Source organism: Staurois parvus, unplaced genomic scaffold (assembly GCF_062004578.1).
Source record: "Staurois parvus isolate SC_StPar_1 unplaced genomic scaffold, SC_StPar_1.0 ptg000080l, whole genome shotgun sequence".
Classification (NCBI taxonomy): Eukaryota; Metazoa; Chordata; class Amphibia; order Anura; family Ranidae; genus Staurois; species Staurois parvus.
In genome coordinates this window covers 5,614,762-5,630,914 of record NW_028317876.1, presented here as the reverse complement: position 1 = coordinate 5,630,914, position 16,153 = coordinate 5,614,762, and the positions used below count along the sequence as shown (strand labels likewise).

General features: G+C 41.5%; 1 protein-coding gene across 8 annotated transcripts in view; it reads right to left on the bottom strand.

Annotated features, from left to right (window-relative positions):
• The window catches only part of SORBS2 (sorbin and SH3 domain containing 2), a 382,944-nt gene that overhangs the window by 224,744 nt on the left and 142,047 nt on the right, over window positions 1-16,153 (bottom strand). For all 8 annotated transcript variants that reach the window (XM_089669587.1, XM_089669588.1, XM_089669590.1 and 5 more), the window contains exon 3: window positions 8,961-9,028. The gene's annotated coding sequence lies outside the window, so the exon portion shown is untranslated. The remainder of the gene's footprint in view (window positions 1-8,960; window positions 9,029-16,153) is intronic.

The window sequence follows — 16,153 nt, the reverse complement described above, 5'->3', positions numbered from 1 at the left end:
AACATACCTCAACGCCCACAAGTTTAGGTCCTGCTGCATTTTTTGCACTGTATCGCAATGCACACTGAAGAAGCTGGAGTACAATAACCCAAAGCATTGATGTCAGTGGCAATAATATTAACCCTCAGCATTGGTTTCAGTCGGCGCAATAACCCTCAGCACTGGCGTCAATGGCAGCAATAACCCTCAACTCTGGTGCCAGTAGATACAGTAATAACCCTCAACATTGGTGTCAGTGGACGCAATAACAACCCTCAAAAATGGTGCCGAGGGACTCAATAATATTCCTCAATATCCCATTGGTAAAATTTAAAAGAGAAGTATTGTCCAAGCTTGTTTAGTCATACTTCTCATGTGGGTCACAGGAGTGCACTTACTTGTGCTCTTTTGTGACCCACAATAAGCTGACTGACAGGCACCACTCTGTGCTCAGAGTGCACCTGAGAACTGAGTGGTCAGCGGTCATGTTCTCGGGCTTAGAGCCAGCGCTGGACAGCTGCAGCAACACTGTAATGCTGCAGCTATACAGGTATATATTTAGATTTTTTCCATTTCCCACACTTCTCTTATTCCCCCCACCCTCCTGCATTGGTAGTTATGGCAGTGACAGTTGACCCCCACATCTCCGTCCTATTCCTACATTGGTGGTCATGGCAGTATAAGTTAGCACACATCTGCATTCGTGATCCACTCCCTCTCTCTCCTCAGGCTGGGGCTTTATTTGCACTGTGGGCAGGGATAACTTGACCTCACAGTACAGTCTTTCAGTGCTGGGTGCTAGAACACACCAAGTATTCCAGTGCTCAACACCCCATTGTCAGTCTACTGCCTAACTGGGTCTGGACAGTACCCTGAAATTCCCCTGCAAAAATAGCATTGCACTTCCCTGAATGGGAGGGTGCCTAGGCACTCCTGTTCTAACAGCCTTATATCTCTGTATATGCAGTGAGATTAAGGCTTCTGCCTCTGACTGTTATTCTCATGAGATCTGGAGTGAGATTTGGCAATGTCTAATGTGCTGCTCATTGTTGTTTGAGGCTCTGATATGAGGAAACAAAATCTTGTCCTTATAAAAATGGCCACTTCTATACGGAGACACAGTGATACAAAGTGAGAACATGGAAAGTCAGAAATGGGGAAGGAGAGGCTGCAGGGAGACCACAAGCAATACTGGTGATTAGTCCTTTGTACTCTGTGTTCACAGCTTCCTGAGTTCAGTCCCTCTTTAACCAGTCATGTCCTACATACACCCAAAAAAACAATACCGAAGGACAGAGAGTATGTGTTGCACCCCGTATCCCTTCCCCTGCTTCCCTGCTGCTGCTTCCCCCTGCTGCTGCTTTTACTAGCAATTTCCAGATGACAAAATGACAGTTGGAACTAGCTGTGTAAATACAGCAGCTGGCTCTAGTCACTGCTGTAAAAATGGACCTTCTGATCACTGTCTGTAAATACTAATCAGTAGAGATTCAGAGATACAAAGAAACATTACTGTTATTTGCATTTACTCTGTTTTATTGATATGAAGATCAAAATGGGTGAGCTTCGATCTGCATATGAAACCTCACAAGTAAAAAAAAAAAAAGTTGTTGTTTCCAGAGGATTTACCCCCCTTCCTGACCAGGCCATTTTTCACGGTACAGCGTTGCATTACTTTAACTGACAATTGCGCAGTCATGCAACACTGCACCCAAATTAAATTTATGTCCTTTTTTTCCCATAAATGGAGCTTTTTTTGGTGGTATATGATCGCCTGTGCATTTTCTATTTTTTGTGCTATAAACCAAAAAAGACCTACAATTTTGAGAAAACAACTTTCTGCTATTAAACATGTCCAGTAAAAAAAATTTAAAAATCTAGTTTCATGATAAATTTAGACCAAAATGTATTCTACTACATGTCTTTGTAGAAAAAAAAATCCCAATATGTGTAAATTAATTGGTTTACAGCATCTACAAATGGGGGTATATATACTGGAATTTTTTTTTTTAATTCTAGTAATGGCGGCGATCAGCGACTTATTGCGAGACTGCGGCGGGCATTCTAACACTGAGGGGGGAACTGAATAACTGTCACTGACATCCCCAGTGGTACTAATACAATGATAAGTGCTAATAAAAAGCACTGATACTGTACTAATGGCACTGGGCAGAAAGGGGTTAACATGTGGGGCTATCAAAGGGTCAACTGTGTGCTGTTTTACTGTATGCTGTGTGTGTGTTTCACTGTCTCAGCGCATTGCTTTGTATTGCTCTGCTATGCAAAGCAATGTGCAGGTGCTGACAGGGGAGAAATCTGTATTGCTTACATATAGGTCTCTCCGCCATCAGTGGTACTTGACGATTGCCGGGTGTCGGCAGGGAATCACCGGCTGGGACCCAGTGATCGACAGCTGAGGCCGCCAATGGCAGGGCAGGTAGGGCGCGCTCATGCCGCCTACCTGGAAATGCAAAATGACATATATATACCAGGGGCGGACTGACCATTCAAGCACTCGGGCACTGGCTGAGGGCCCAGGGTCATTAGGGGGCCCCATGAAATGCCCCTGGTATAGGCTTTGTTGGGTGTGCTTTGAGTGTGGGCAGGGACACAGGGGCCCCATGATCCCCTATTACCCAGGGGCCTCATGAGTTGTCAGTCCGCTCCTGATAGAGGTGTTGGTGCACTGTAGTGTTCAAGTGTTGCAACTGGTATAAAGGGGACAGCTCCCTCCAGCCTGCTGGAACCCTAGGGCACATACCTATATTGTGCCTGTATATATACAAGTGATTTTGTGCAGCCCTGCAGCAGTATTTCTGCTATAGGGCGGAGGGAAAGCGGTTAAATAAACCTCCTATTTAACCCTTTAATATCTGTATACCTTACATACACCTGTGTACCTGTATAACCCTATATAACCCTTTAATACCCTACACATTTATTATTCTACAGGATTTATATAGCGCCAATAGTTTGTGCAGCGCTTTACAATATAAATGGAGACAGTACTCTTACAATACAATAAAATACAAGAGGGTTAGGAGGGCCCTGCTCATAAGAGCTTACAATCTAATACAACGGGGCAAGTGTTACAAAAAGGTAAACAACTGTGAACGGTTGTAACTTGCACTGAGATTTCCTGTCTGCCTTTAATGAATTCGACTGTGGTCTCGAACAACCAATACCTGCATGGGGAAACCTAGATAATGTAGATTTCAAACATCCTCGTTCCGCCTGATACTGCCGGAAGGTTTTGAAGTAACAATATTTGTTATTATTTCTGCTGAGAATTTAGTTAACGTTTAACAAGATGAATGCCCTGACCTTATTAACTAGTAACTGCTTTACAGTGTTCTAGCTCTCTGAATGCAGGCTGCAGGTCTTCACCTCCTGTAGACAATACCAAATATTAAAGAAAGCAGGTCTAAACAAAGACCGCTGTATAGTTTATAGTGGCAGAGTAGATATAACCGACCAACAATATTGTAAGAGCTACTAAACCAAAAACTGCAGGCAATATATGTGATATACACCCTCAGATTCATTTTGTCTGTGTCTGCCCTACTTAAAGATCTCTAGGAGGCATTTAGAGTGTGCCTGTGCCCATCCTCATCATTGATGGTTATGACATGCTCAGGAAGAGTTGCACACAATTAAACAGACTCAAACAATTTTTATAAATACTGGTGTAATTTTCTGAACTGACACTGATCATGCTACTGGTGTACATGAAATGGTGATTTAAACTTTATAAATTTGTGTTCTGTGCATATACATTCACGAACAACCATTACTGTTTCAAACCCTTTAAAGATGCCTTATATTCTTACCAATTCAAGGCAAAGTGACAGTGTCAATGTAATTATACTTCCCTCTCCAGTGATTACCCACCACTCCCTCTTCTGTGGCTCCCACTGTAAAAAACACTGGTCCTACTGGGTAGGGTGAGCATGTTCCCTCCTCCCAAAAAACTGGAGAACTGAGTATAAAGTGGTTAAGGGGTGGACTTTACAAAGGCACTGTCACTTTGCTCTGGATGGGCAAGGTGATATTACCTCTTTAAAACAAAAATTATTTTAGTCTTCAGAATTAAGAATTTCCAGATCTTACATTCACAGCATTTAACACTGATGACTCAAACTTCTCAGACCTTAAAGCATCCCATGATGTTCCCTGCAGGACAAAGCATCAGGTTTTCTTTATTGCACCTCCAATAGCACATACTCCTCTTAGTTCAGCTGCAGGATCCATTTATGACCATTCCCGTTCCTGAGAAATCAATCTATCAACTACATTAGACTTTAAAGCAGTTTTAGACTGCATATAAATGTAAATAATAATTAAAACTACTAGGGATGCACCAATACCCTTTTTTATTGGCGAGTACAAGTACCAATATTTTAGGTCAAGTACTCGCCGATACCAATTACCAATACTTTGCAGTGTGATTTGTGTCAATACAAAATGAATGGATGCAAATTGCACTGCAAACAATAACATGCGATTTGAACAGGAATGAGATTTCCTGGGTGTAATGACAGCCTTGGTTCACACAGGAGCAGTGCAGAGAGGATCCCCAAAGCAGAGAGTGGGTGTGTGGGGATGTATACTATGGTGGCAGATGATCCATATTCTCAGTGGTAAGAGTGGTGAGAAAGCAGTGGGGATATGAAATACATGCTGCTTTCTCTCCTTTCCTTTCAGGGATGACAGTTCAAGCTAAAGGGCTTTTGATTGGTCAGCACTGACCAATCATATGCCATCTAGCCCATACTGTCATAAGTCCAAGGAGAGGAGAAAAAGCTGCTTCACAGGTCTGGGGATTTGAAATCCCTGCGGCTTTCTCTCCTCTCACGACTACTCATGAAAATACTCGGTATTGGATCCCTAAAAATTCCATTCATGTTGACAAGTAATGTGATATCACCATGGGCTGGGTACTATAATGCAAATTCTAACTTCTGCCATGCTAGCTAGCATGTAAACAGTACCATCCCAACTACATTTCAACTTAAGCTGGACAATGGTGAACCAAAGTGGCCAGAATATGAAGAACTATTTCATTATGTGTAATAGCTCTATGGATAAAGGAAGGGGCAGTCACTAAATCATTATGCATTACTAAAAGTCTGATACAAATTAAAGTAAAATTTTTTTTTTTTCACTTTAAATAGATTTTGCAGAGATTTCCCTTCACTTCCTGTCCCATAGCCACACAGGAAGTGAGAGGAAATCCCTGCAAATTAAGGGAATTTCTTGAGGATCCCCAGTTTACCAGAACTAGTGTCCCAATTGGAAGTATTACCCTCTGCTACTATTTAGGGGACAACCTAAAATTTGGGAGTTTCTCTTACTTTCAATGGTAAACGGTAAACAAAGCAGTGCATGAATCAAACACATAAACACACAGGGTGGGGCCTGTTTTAATTTTACATTGAGTACCAAAATGTGATTTTCTTCCTTGTTCATTAGAGGACCCATAATTCAGAGACAATTGGGGCGTCCAAAAGAAGTCCAACTGAGGGTGGATTGCAGCAACAATTATCAACAACAAAACCCGGAGCTGGATGCAACTCATAGAGCTGTCTGAAGAACCTTATGCCCGAAACTGGCAGTGGATGTGGCCAAACATCAACCTGGTAAAACCTAGGAGTATGTGTGAACAGAAGACCAGGTGGCAGCCTTACAGATCGAGTAAACTGTTGATAGTGAAAAGCCCAAGAAAATTGAACACAGGTAAAATAGCTAGCAGGAAACAGGTAGAAAAAGGACATTTATCCACCTAGGACACTAGAAAAAAAACTATGGCATTCTAGGGGGGGGGGGTGATACCAGGCTGGTCATTTTTTTTTTTTTTTGCCAGTGCCCAAATCCTCCTTTTGGTTGAAACACAACTAAAACATCTCTGAATCCTGTGTCCCACAATGAACAACAAAGAAAATTATTTTAATTGCATTTGAGGCCTCCCAGGATTTAAATGTTTGACTGCAGTTCACAGCAAAGTGTATTTTACTTAAAATGCAACTGACTGCACATCTCCAGACAGTGAAAATGCCACACTTGGCTGTACATTGTTTTCTGGCATCAGAACAATCTTTTGCATTATTTAAGCTGTGAGAATAATTTAGGATCAAAGCGGCATAACAGATATTAAATATTAAATAGCAAAAACAAAATCTGTTATCCCAGGCTTACTTGTTAAGTGCTGCTACTGGAATACATTTTACTGTCTGTTTATCACACTGTGCAAAAAACATTTGCTCACACCAACATGACACTGAAGTAGGGAAAGCAGTAGGGGGCCACATTTGGTTTATATATTCTCTCTGCAATTTTGTTTTTTGTTTCAGATGCTCCCCTCCATGTCACAGCAACCTGCTGAACAACTCAAACATTTTGGTGTAGGGCAAACATTCCTATTCTCACTCATCCCACCATGTACTAGGTTGCTGTTTTGGGGGCTACCAAATTGTATTTAATTTCTATTGTATATGGCGTAAAAATGTAATTGAAAAAAAAGTTGGAGCCATAGAACCACTGGCACTATTGATTAGAACCGATCCTGATATCCGAGGGCTTGAGATAGGAGGCACCTCACATAAACTGTGCTTGTTTGCTGATGACGTCCTGCTTTTTCTCACTTCTCCCTTAACATCTACGCCTACTCTACTTCGTCTTCTTGATAGGTTTGGCGCGCTCTCTGGCCTTCAAATTAACCCCCAGAAATCAAGGGAGCTTAATATCTCGCTACCACCTAACGAACTTACCCACCTCAAACAGATCTTGCCATTCTCATGGTCGCAAGACTCCGTCCCCTTTTTGGGTATAAAATTCACCCCGCATATCTCAGGTCTCTATAACGCTAACTACATCCCTATGCTGGCCCATCTAACGGCACTTATGACTAAATGGTCCTCCCTTCCTCTTGCTTTGCTGGGCAGAATAGCGGTCGTGAAGATGTCGATCCTTCCCAAAATCCTTTATCTTTTCAGAGTTCTCCCTATTTCTGTACCCACTCATTACCTGCGAGTTCTGCAGCGCCGTATTTCTTCTTACGTTTGGGGCAAAGTCCGCCCCGCAGTACTCTATACTGATCTAAACTGCATGGCGGTCTGGGTCTCCCTAAGATCAGCAAATACTACCAAGCGGCGCATATGGCACAACTACCAAAATATCACGCTATCTACGAAATCCCGCAGTGGGTCATTCTCGAATCCATCGAGTGCGACCCCTTTACTATAGCAAACCTTCTTTGGTTGCGACGCATTGACCGCCGCGCGATTGAGAATCCCATTACTATGCATTTTTTGTCCCTTTGGGACAAACTGAAATCTCGTTACCTGCTACAATCTCCCCATAACCCCCTCCTTTCCTATCTTCGTAATCCAGCCTTCCCCCCGGCCTGGTCCGCACCGCACGTCTTTGCTCAATGGGCAACGGCTGGTCTCACCCAGACCTGTCATTTTGTACTCAGGAATCAATTTAAATCTTTTACCTCTCTCTGTGAGTCCCATAACCTCCCCACCTCTGAATTATTTAGATATTTGCAGTTGAAACATTTCTTTGCTCCGTACACATTGGCTGCCAACCCAATTTCTTCACTGTCTCCCTTTGAGCGAGCATGTCACCGAGACCCTCATAGACGAGGTCTCATTTCCTATCTATACTCCCTTTTTACGACCCCATCCGTTTCTCCATTACCCTCATATACCGATAAATGGGAAGCTGATTTAGGCCGGCAAATCGACCCCTCAGATTGGGACCTCATTTGGAACAATACCAAGGAGTCCTCGCAAAATGTTGTGGCCCTGGAGACCAATTACAAAGTCCTGACCCGCTGGTATCTTGTCCCAACCAGAATTGCGAAATTTACCCCTGATTATCCCCCAGTTTGTTTCAGAGGCTGCGCAGACCTAGGAACATTTTTTCATATTTGGTGGGATTGCCCAATCGTCCGTACTTTTGGGCGGAGGTATTCAGAACACTGTCTGCACTCAGCGCCACAACCCTCCAACCAAGTCCTCTAGTCGCGCTTCTCAATCACCGGCCACCAGACATCACGAAGGCAAATTTTAAGCTTATTCTACAAGTCACCACTGCGGCCAAACAGGTTATCGCTAAAGCCTGGAAATCACCCTTACTGAATACGACTGCAGTCATGACTAAGGTCACTCAGGCGATGATCCACGCAAAAATTGAAGCCACTATCCTGGATTCCATCCCCAAGTTTAAAAAGATTTGGAACCCATGGGTGGAGCATTTCCTCCCGCCCAACTTTGACGAGTCCCTTCTCAACCCTTAATCTATGTTTTTTGCTTTACGGGAACCATCCTTTGTTGATACTGCGGTTATTTGGCTATTTTCAGTATCCCCTTCCTTGGTGCCGTACACCCTATCCCTCCCTTCCTCTCCCCCCTCCTCCTTTCCTTCATGTTAGGCTCTATTTGATATTTGTTGTTTACTCTTGTTAGTGCTGCCTGACTAGGATAAATGGGAACCTTTCCTGTTCATTTACTGTACACCTCCAATATCCCATTTGCTTACTTATAACTTATGTTGTTGTACTTTAAAACAATAAAATGTTTGAACAAGAAAAAAAAGTTGGATCCAAAACTGAAGAAAAATGTGGGAACTGTCGAAATTGACACTAACTTTGGTATATCCCATGCAATCTACTTGCATATTTAAATATTATTAAAGCACCCCCTGCCTTAAAAAAAAGAAGAATAGATCCACCTAAGGTGCATAAAAAGGCTTTTTCTTTTCTTTATTTGTGCTCCAACCTTGACTCAAGAGTGACAATCCCTACAACAGGGTGAAGATAAATACCTCTACTTTCTGTGAGAAGACCAGTGCAACTCCAGTGGCAGGAGGGAATTGAGCAAATTTCTTCCCTGCAACCCATGGTTGCAGGAAAGACATTCACTCTGTGTATGGGCTGCTTCACTCAGTATCTTAACATCTCAAAGTTTAAAACGTACTTGTGTTTTGGTATTTATCAGGAGGAAACACTCTTCTACTGATGTTTGCCGTCACACATAGGGAATTTCTGAAATGACAGGTACATGAAGAACAGATTAGATTTAAATGTTATTCACTATCATTTTATTCTATACAATACTTGTATCAAATATTTCTGGATGGTATGAGCCTTGATATTTACCCAGACTAGCTTGCTAGGGAGAATAGATGTAGTTATAACATGTATGAAAAATGTCTTGCCATTATAGCAAAAAATACGAAATTGACAAACATTAACATAAACCATATATCATATTTACTAAAATTGGAAATACTATTCATGTAAACAAATGGACTACTAATCCAACCAGCAAATTTGGTTCAGAAACACAAAGGTAACGGAGTCCTCCATGGAGGGGGTCTGGGTACACTAAGCTGTTATATTCAGACTGAAAGACACAACGCCACTGAAATATTGAATTCTAAGAATAAATGTCTATTGTGCAAAGTGGCACACATCTTTGATTAACATGACATTTTAAACTGAAATCCTTACACAAATATAATTTTTACAGAATATAAATATATAAATGTAAAACAGCAGGAATCGTATTAATAAATGAATTTATAAGAGTCTTTCCTATACATTATTATTAAGTCAGAAAATGCAATAATGATGTGATTATACTAGGAACAATGTTACCCAGATTTTACTTTGAAGAAGGTTGATTCATGCTGCCAAATACTTAGAGAATTAGCCATCTCAATGTAGCTAATGCCGTTATCAGTGATTTGCAGTGAACCTGCAGTGATTCCATGCCCTTCATCTTCAATAAGACCACATAAGGAAAGCTCTTTATCAACGCTGCTGCTTAATTGCTGTAGGCTGTAGCTGTGCTCTAAAACATTGCTATACTTAAACTGGTGAACCACAGCCATTTTCAACTGAGCTTTAGAACTGTGGGAATAAGCTAAAAGCTCTGAAATTGGATTGGACAAATGGCTGTCTTTCATTGCACCTTTTCTTTGTAGAAGACATTAAAAATAGAAAAGCTTTCATAATGTAATAGACAAGCAATATAATAAATTATTAACCAGATGGTGCAAAATAGAGGGATAAATTCAATAGAAGTCCACATTCTTCAGATTCCCCAGCACACAGACCTGGTTAGCGGTTATGTGAAAGTAAGGGACAGAAGGAGCCCACACATATCTTTATTAGCCTGACATTCCTCCCTAAGATCCCCCGGAAACTTTTGGCAAATTTCTCATTTTTAAAAAATGCAGATGCATTATTAGTCTGAAAATTCACTGTTGTTTGTTTTAGAATGTTTATGCTTTGCTACTGAAAGTTTAAAAAGGACAGAAAATAGAAAGATTTGCAGGGTGCTCCAAAAGACGTTATCCACATCCCTACAGCTTAAGGCAGGGTTTCTCAACTAGGGTTCCTCCAGAGGTTGCTAAGGGTTCCTTGAGGAATGAGCAATTTCTGCCAGATAAATTCCCACTGACACCATTGATCTTTTGACCTATCTGTGAGATGGTAATTCTTCCCAATGACCACAGTTGTAAGGAGCAGCCCCAATGATCATTACACTAATGCATCATGAGTTGTAAATATGGTCATTTTTAACAGGGCTTCCCTAAGACCGTAAAGTTAATTCTAGTGTTCCTCTGTGTTGAAAAGATTAAGAGTGGACTGATCAGGGATAGTGTTTGAGGGAAAGTTAAGCCTGGTACACACAGGCCGAAAATCAGCCAAAAAGGGTCAGTTTCGCAGGAACCAGCCGACTTTCGGCCTGGGTGTACAACTCCTCATCTGACAGAAGCCAATCTCACGCCCGGCTACTGTCGAATGGGCATGCTGGAAAATCAGCATGCACTTGGCATCTGATCAGCTCTTGCAGCCAATGGCAGTTCTCTATCAGAATGCAATAACACAGCGGGGGAGATAGTTGTACTAACATCGCTTGTGTTAGTACAGTGATCTGTCAGTTGGGCTGAATGTAGAAAAACTCTTACTGTATACCAGGCGTAACTATTACGTTGCAACAGATATTAAATATAAAAAGAAGAGGTCTTGAGGGGAACTGATCTCTTTTTCTTACTCTTCATGTTGTTCCCTTCTTGTTTAACCCCTTGCCTAATAGGGCACTTACAGTTGTGGCCAAAATTATTCAACCCCCAATGCTGTAAAGGGGTTTAGGGACTATAGTGTACATTTGGAATTGTATTCAGAATCAAATCCTACAAGGACGTTGTAACTACCCAAATGCAACTAAAATGACATCAATTGTTTATGTAATACAGTAGTAAATGGTTCTTATGTGGTTTCTTCATTGCCACAATTATTCAACCCCTTAAAGACTACCACTCTGAAGAACAGAGGTTCATACAGGTGCTTTCCATCAGGTATTGAAAACACCTGTGGATGTCACCGAGCAGCAATCAAGCATAATAAGCACCAATTAGGCAGCTTTAAAATGACTGTGATACTCAGCTCCTTCTAGACATTTACTGGTGTGGTTACAAACATGGTGAAGGCAAGAGAATGGTCCAGGAAGACAAGAGAAGAGGTGATTTCTCTTCACAGGAAGGGCAATGGCTATAAGAAGATTGCAAAGATGTTAAACATACCAAGAGACACCTTAGGAAGCATCATTCGCAAATTCAAGGCAAAGGGCACTGTTGAAACGCTACCTGGTCGTGGCAGAAAGAAGATGCTGACTTCGACTGCTGTGCGCTACCTGAAGCGTAGAGTGGAGAGAAGTCCCCGTGTGACTGCTGAGGAACTGAGAAAAGATTTGTCAGATGTGGGTACAGAAGTTTCAGCCCAGACAATAAGACGCACACTGCGTAATGAAGGCCTCCGTGCCAGAACTCCCAGGCGTACCCCCTTGCTGTCTCCAAAGAATAAGAAGAGTCGACTGCAGTATGCCAAAAGCCATGTGGACAAACCACAAAAGTTGTGGGATAGTGTTCTGTGGACTGATGAAACAAAATTAGAACTGTTTGGGCCCATGGATCAACGCTATGTTTGGAGGAGGAAGAACAAGGCCTATGATGAAAAGAACACCTTGCCTACTGTGAAGCATGGTGGAGGGTCAATCATGCTTTGGGGCTGTTTTGCTTCTGCAGGTACAGGGAAGCTTCAGCGTGTGCAAGGTACCATGAATTCTCTTCAGTACCAGGAGATATTGGATGGAAACGTGATGCAGTCCGTCACACACCTGAGGCTTGGGAGACGTTGGACCTTTCAACAGGACAATGATCCCAAGCATACCTCCAAGTCCACTAGAGCATGGTTGCAGAGGAAAGGCTGGAACATTTTGGAGTGGCCATCGCAGTCACCAGACTTAAATCCGATTGAGAACCTCTGGTGGGACTTAAAGAAAGCAGTTGCAGTGCGCAAGCCTAAGAATGTGACTGAACTGGAGGCCTTTGCCCATGAAGAATGGGCGAAGATACCCGTAGATCGCTGCAAGACACTTGTGTCAAGCTATGCTTCACGTTTAAAAGCTGTTATAACTGTAAAAGGATGCTGTACTAAGTACTAAGATTGAATGTCACTTGGGGGTTGAATAAAACTGATAATGCTGTGAGCACAGAAAAGACATTTGTGGTTATTTCATTATAACTGTTATGTTATATTTGTCTGACCTACAAGTGCCTCTTTAATGTAAATGTAAGCAAGATGACTGAATGATCAAAAGCAATGTCAAACTGGCCAAAACACTCAATTTCAGTGGGGGTTGAATAATTTTGGCCACAACTGTATACCCCCTTCCTGCCCAGGCCAGTTTTCAGCTTTCAGTGCTGTCGCACTTTGAATGACAATTGCGCCGTCATGCAACACTGTGCCCATATGACATTTTTATCATTTTTTTGAGACAGATAGAGCTTTCTTTTGGTGGTATTTAATCACCTCTAGGTTTTTTATTTTTTGCTAAACAAACCAAAAACAACTGAAAAGTTTGGGAAAAAAACATTTTTTCTTAGTTTTTGTTATAAAATTTTGTAAACAAGTGATTTTTCTCCTTCACTGATGTGCGCTAATGAGGCTGCAGTGATGGGCACTGATAGACTGCACTGATGGGCACTGATAGGTACTGATGAGGAAGCACTGGTAGGTGGCAGTGATGAGCATTGACAGGCATCACTGATGGGCACTGAAAGGCGGCACTCATATGGCACTGATAGGCGGCACTGACTGGCACTGTTAGGCAGCACTGATGGGCACTGATAGGCAGCCCTTACTGGCACTGATTGGCAGCACTGATAGGTGGCACTGACTGGCACTGATAGGCAGCACTGATAGGTGGCACTGACTGGCACTGATAGGGGACACTGAAAGGCAGCTCAGATGGGCAATGATATGTGGCATTGATGTACACTGGTAGGCACTGATATGTGGCATTGATGAGGCACTGATGGGCACTGGCAGGTGGCATTGATGAGCACTGGCAGGTGGCATTGATGGGCACTGACAAGTGGCACTGCTGGGGCTACACTGATCATCAGGGCACAGGCTCTCCTCTCGAGCTGTCAGCGTGACAGCTTGTGAAGAGAGAAATGCCTATAACCGGCATTTCCCTATTTTCATGTGATCAGCTGTGATTGGAAACAGCTGATCACATGACCGAGCTGACATCTTCGGCTCTTTCCATTGATTGGTGATCCGCTGTGTCCGAGGGACACAGCGCACCACCGATCGCCACGCTACGCGGTTAGAGTGGGAAGATGTCATATGATGTCCTCCCAGAACAAGAGAACCGCCTTGCGCCCGTCATTACCTTATATGGCGGGCGGGAGGTGGTTAAATTTAGATTTACACAGGTCAGAAGCAAAGTTTTAGTATTAAGATGCATGAATACAGTCATGTGATCTGTGTGCTTTTATAGGCTTAAATAAAAGTTAAGTTTTAATTCTTGGGAATTGGTATGTGATCCGCACATCTCAAAATCATTTAAATCATTTCCTTTCCCATATACTTTGAGACCTTCTTATTATACTGCCTTTGGGTTTAGTCCATTTATAATAGGTATATATTCCTATTTAGCTCATTTCTAAAAAGGTAAACATTCCCATTTCTATTTTTAAGGCTGTAATGGTTTTTTTCCTCTGGGGTTTGTTGTATTTTTACTACAGAGAAAATAACCTTGTGAATTGAATTTTTTGAAAGACTTTGCCAGTTTTTAACCAAACCAGGTCTGATGCACTGTTTCTCAGTCCAGGAAACTTGTTGTGCCCCATTGTTTTTCTTTTTCAGTTTACTTTATTTTTCTTTTATTTGTCTACTTTTCAATGTCTTTTTACTATCTCACTGGCATAGCATCTCTCCCTTTTAACCTCCTTGGCGGTATTCCCGAGTGTAGCTCGGGGTAACATTTCAGTACCAAAAGCGGTAACCCCGAGCTACACTCGGGAATACCATGCGGCACTGCTCCGGCATGTGTTCTTCACTTACCTTACCCTGCGCTCCCACGATGTGTCCCCTGCAGCGTCCCCGGCCATCTCCTCCGGCTGATGCCGGCATCCGGCTTCTGTGTCCTGTCCCTGTGACGTCGGGACATACGGGCGCCGCAGCCGGCTTAAAAAAATGTCATTTTTTTTTTTTTCATTTTACACAGTAAAACATTGCTGTTTCAACCTATTTCACATACATATTGTCCCTAGTGCTTTGTCCGGCGCCCTGCCTGCATTTTTACTGTTCTTTCTGCCTGGAAACTGAGAAATGTCCATGGCGTCCAAAAAGTGTCCCTTTAGGTCAAAAGCGGTTTAGATCAGCTAGAGAACAGCGATAGTAAATCAGAACCACTTGCAGAATTGAGTGATAATGATTTGTGGGGGAAATTCGTCATCAGACACTGAAAACGATTTTGCGACTGAGCTCAGCAATGTGCGAACTTGGCGCTCTATTTCACATTTCAGTGTTTTTGGTTTGATTATATTATTGAATTAAATTTTTTATTATTTTTATATTATTTTTATGATTATTTATTAAATTATAATTTATGATTTTGTGTTTCAAATTTTATCATACCCGGGATGTTTACTAGACTCTTGTTCGGACAGATTTCAGTGAGTTTTTCCTAAAAATTACAGCCTACAATAAAAAAAATACATATTTCCATGCAAAAAAATGGTACCGCTTTCAGCACCAAAAATCTGAAATAATCATACCGCCAGGGAGGTTAAACTGTTAAAACTAAAAGTAAAATTAATTGTTTAATTAGTTTATATATCCAGACTCCAGTAGTTTCTATTTCAAAAGCACAGAGGTAAACTAAGCTGAAGCTCCTTTTTGCTAAATTCTACTGAATATAATCAGCTGTATGAAGAGAACACAAGACACTTTACCTCACTTTGTACTTTAGTAAATTGGGCCTAGGTTCACTTCTCTTCAGCCCGCCAAATTATGTGTTTTGGCTACATCCGTGCATAAATCTATCTAAGAAGGCTGCATCTTGGCATAAATAGCATATGTAGGCTTCCAATCCAATTGCTGATTTGCGGTGTACAAAACATATCGCTGTATTATCCCTGGGTACTAAATTATAAATTGCCCTATTACCTGGAGGTACCACCATATGTCTGTCTCTTTCTTCTTTTTTTTTTTTTTTTTTTTTTTTTTTTCCTATATATTTATATTTCTTATGCTTCCATGTCTATGCATGCACACATATACCATACACTATACCATTTTACCAGATATTATACTATATTGTAACAATACTTATTTAATTTTATTTTATTTAAACTTTGTGAGCCATATTAAGAAGTTGTTTGTAACTTTTTATATCAACATTTATGTTTTACTAGTGATTTATCTCCTTTGTTCTTGTATATAGTATTGCATATGCATATCCATCCATGGTGCACTACATTGCCACACATACCTACGTTTCATCATATGACTATACTAGAATGATAAGCACACACCCTGTAGGCTGCATCTCTATGAATTAATAAGTGTCTCTGCTGGGTTTCAGATCTACTCTCTATATTAAATCCATGTTCCATGGTTGTCTATGGCAAGCAGAGCACTAGGCAGCTTCGTAGCGTTGCTCATCCATCCATTTATTTATTTAAAGGCGAGCAGTGCAGTGCATCACCAGGGAAGGATTTTTATTATTTTTTATATATGTGTAACTTTCCATTTATTTATTTATTTTCCACTGTGCACACTTCTTATGGTTCATATGATTTTATG